Genomic DNA, 4,459 nt, shown 5'->3' on the forward strand with positions numbered 1-4,459 from the left:
TCGTACGGTGTCGAATAATTTGGTGTCGAATAAATCTGTGTCGAATCGAGCGGTGTCGAATCGTACTGTGGTCAATAGAGTATCACCCAACATGAGTGGTTGCTCGATCTCTCTCGCATATTTTCTTTTTCTGGAGATCATACCGTTGCGGATCGAGTCTGCACGTCTAGCGTCAGCTCGATGCCGTCCAGTATATTCGCGTTTAACCATTTTGTTATACAGTTAAATTTGTAATATCGGTTGTTGCAGAAAAATTTTGTTTTTGCTGCTCTCTCGTCGTACCACGGTCGCAACAATCCGGGCGTAATCCCGCTCGTTATTTGTGCGTGTAATGTTTTCATTTTTTTCTTTTGTAATTTGTATATCGTATTTTTGTGCCGCGTCGAACGTGAATACTTTCACCGAGCGTGTAAGTTATAAATACGAACCCTACCGTCGCAGAAATAAATGATCTCATCGAGCCGGAATGGATTAAGGCGTTAAAATTCCGCCCGAAAATGCGAATCATTGTCATCGGTCGCGGATTGAAGATTATAGTAATATCGGCCGGGCCTATTCGGTTTTCCCCCGGCCGGCTGCCCGTTTCCCGGTGGATGGCACTCCCGGGTGAGCACGCCGGTTTTCCCGCATGCCGAACAGAATTTTCGGAACGGCTGCCTACAATCAAGTTTCCGGTGGCCGCGTTGGCCGCAGTTCCAGCAACATTCGTTGCTCTTGTAAGACGGGCTTATCATGACCGTGTCGCTCTCTTTATTTTCAACTGAGCGGGTACCCCTTGTTTTCTCGAAATACAAGAATTATATTCTTTTTCGGCCAGTTCAATTTCCTCGTGCTCGGTTACGCGGTAAATTACGTCCTCGATTCCTTTAAGGCCGTTGCGAGAGATGTACCGTCGGTAGCACGGCCGCATATTCTCATACACGCGGTCAAGCTGTTGTACGGCGCTGAGGCCCCCGAGGCGGCGCATCATCGTTTGTAATGCGGTAGCGTATGCTCGGAACGGCTCACTCGGCCCTTGCAACCGATCGCGAATCTCTCGGTCTAATGCTGAGCTTCGGTGCGGCAGGTAACACAGCCGGAATGAGGAGACGAACTCTGCCCAGGTGGTCCATGAATCGCGATTATTGCGATACTACATTAATGGCTCACCGGTAATTAATTCCGGCAAGCATCGGAGCATTTGCTCGTTGGTGAGTCCGTACGCACTCTGTAATTCCTCGACCCGCTCGAGGAATGCGAAAGATTCTTTTCCGGAAAACCGGCACCCCCATTTTCTGACTAAGTTCATAGTCTCTCCGATGTTTACTGTCGGCGTTGTATCGGTCATGGTTACGGTCTCGTTTATTTCGGTTTGATTGAACGATTCCGGAAATTCAATCGGATTACGGTCGGCAAAGATTTTTAAACGTTTCCGGAGATCATCGATTGAACCGGCGGTCTCGATGTGATAGCGTTGGAAAGTCGCGATCAATTCATCTTTTGTGAGAGCATGAATCTAGGCTCTGGTGCTTGGCATCCCGCTACTCCCCTCTGTCGCAATTTCTATCGGGCTTAAAAAAAAATTACGGTTCCTGTTCGGGCGCCATGTAACGGAGCCGATTTCTTCGGCTTCGCCCGGCCTTCCGCCTGCCGGACAGCTCGGTCGGTGCCAAGGTTCGGGGGAGGGAAAGGCAAGAAATTGCGACACTTACTCCGGTTTTTATGCTGTAATGTACGTGGTTATTTATTCAACTTATATATATAATTACAAAGGTTTAAATCCGCGGTGTCGGTTGATTAATTTAATTTAATTTCCCGGCGGAGTTCTTGTCAATAGGTTTAAAGAGTGTTTGATTCCGCGGCGTTGATTTATTACTCTAGTGCGGTCGGCGGAATTCTTACGGAACATTTTACGCGCGGTTGTAATTATCGCGTTCGGTGCGGCGGCGCGGTAATAACTTCAGTCTAATTCGGGACATGTATTTACAAGGGACTTATATATATAGATTAGTCGTGAAAACGACTGTTTGTCGATGTGGCGGTTACAACGGCCGTTTGTGCGCCGGAGCGCCGGAAGTCGAGAATCTCTCGACGGGAATCGGTATGGCGGGCGAGTTAGCACCTCGGATTGCCGGAAGTCGAGTCAGCATCTCGACGGGAACGGTTGGTAATGGCGGCCGAGTCAACACCTCGGATTGCCGGAAATCGGCCTCCCGAGTCAACACCTTGGGGGGGGGGAATAATCGGAAACGGTATCTCCCGAGTCAACACCTCGGGCGGAATAATCGGTAACGGTATCTCCCGAGTCAACACCTCGGGGGGAATATTCGGTAGCGGTATCTCCCGAGTCAACACCTCGAAGGGGAGAATCGGAAGTGGCGGCCGAGTCAGCACCTTGGATTGCCGGAAGTCGGTATCTCCCGAGTCAACACCTCGGGGGGGAATAATCGGTAGCGGTATCTNGGTATGGCGGGCGAGTTAGCACCTCGGATTGCCGGAAGTCGAGTCAGCATCTCGACGGGAACGGTTGGTAATGGCGGCCGAGTCAACACCTCGGATTGCCGGAAATCGGCCTCCCGAGTCAACACCTTGGGGGGGGGGAATAATCGGAAACGGTATCTCCCGAGTCAACACCTCGGGCGGAATAATCGGTAACGGTATCTCCCGAGTCAACACCTCGGGGGGAATATTCGGTAGCGGTATCTCCCGAGTCAACACCTCGAAGGGGAGAATCGGAAGTGGCGGCCGAGTCAGCACCTTGGATTGCCGGAAGTCGGTATCTCCCGAGTCAACACCTCGGGGGGGAATAATCGGTAGCGGTATCTCCCGAGTCAACTCCTCGGGGGGGGGGAATAATCGGTAACGGTATCTTTCGAGTCAACACCTCGGGGGGAATAATCGGAAATGGCGGCCGAGTCAGCACCTCGGATTGCCGAAAGTCGGTTTCCCGAGTCAACACCTCGGGGGGAACAATCGGAAGCGGTATTTCCGAGTCAATACCTTGGAGCGGTAGCAGGATAGACATGGCTTTCGAGTCAGCTCTTCGAGCGCCGGGAAAGGAATAGGTCCTCTTGCCGGTTTTCGGCCGGCTTTTATACCCCGGAGCGGCCTACGGTCCGTCCGGGGTCGGCGTGTGGAACGCGGGTGTGTGCGTGCCAGATGATAATCGCGTGTCTGTCTCGTGTCGCTATAGGCGCGTCGTCGGTACTATCGCACGCGGTCGCCCGTATAGGTGGGTTTGCAGAAACTATAGCGCGAAGTATGATTTCTGATATGTGTTTAATATATATATAACTAATAATGATACAGAAGAAACAAGAACATATTTACACAGCGAAAGAAAAGACTGGAGAAATATATATAAAATAAGAGATATAAATATAAATATATATCGTGACAAGGTTTGCCCCGTCACAATTTTTTCTAATACGCAATTAGCAAGTTTTTGCTGTTATCAGCAGTTTTTTAGTTGCAACATTATATAGTTGCTGTAATTTATTTTGTATAAACATATACTGCATGTAAATTATATATTTCATGAATAACACTTCAAACAAGTGAATATTACGTTTTTGTTATTATTTGCTAAAACAATTGCTTTGCGCTAAAACAAAAAAAAAATGCAATTTTGCAACACTTTTGCTAAAAATTGCAACTTTACGCGGCGTAGAATGTTACATACCGCGGCACATGTTAAAAGACATATGTGCACCAATACATAATTGCTGGTTTTTTTTATATAACATCATATATTTTTTGGAGTCGCCATAGTGTTGCGCAACATTTAAAAAATGTTACTTCGCGCTAAAATTAAAACTGTGCACGTTCTCGTTAAAAAGTGCAACTTTACGCGCACTGCGTATAATGGCATGTGCCGAAAAAGATATGTGCAAGAGTTGTTTCATGGTATATAAAAACGTGTCTTGGAGTCGCCATATTGCTACGTAACATTAAACATATTATGCCGCAGTAACAAGTACATACCTTGAAGTCGCCATATTGTCGAGCTGCCGCCATATTGTCAAACCGCGCGTCGCTTCTGGCGCGTGTGTAAAGTTGCCATAAAAGAGGTCCTCCGCCGCGTGACGTCATATCCTGCAATGCTCTGCGTGACGCCATTGTGATGTCATTATTTGCGTGACGTAACTGCCACGCCCCCGCATGACGTCATATCTTGTGACGTCAGAGCCACGCCCCCGCGTGACGTCATTACCCCTCCCTCTGTCACGCCTCGCGTCCTCTTCGTTCCTCCTGTGACGTCATACCCCGTACCCCCCTTGGAGCTCCTGAGTTAGAACTCTCATATATACACTACTCAATATAATAAAATAAACGAGATTTACAAAAATATATTTATTTCAACAGTTACAGTGTGACGGGGCGTCCCGTCACTGTACATATTTTTTATAAAATATATTATAATATAGGAGCCTAAAGCGTGACATTATTACCCGTCCCCAAGTAGCCGTTAGATCGCACC

Source organism: Pseudomyrmex gracilis, unplaced genomic scaffold (assembly GCF_002006095.1).
Source record: "Pseudomyrmex gracilis isolate BER0280 unplaced genomic scaffold, ASM200609v1 scaffold_1332, whole genome shotgun sequence".
NCBI classification, from domain to species: domain Eukaryota; kingdom Metazoa; phylum Arthropoda; class Insecta; order Hymenoptera; family Formicidae; genus Pseudomyrmex; species Pseudomyrmex gracilis.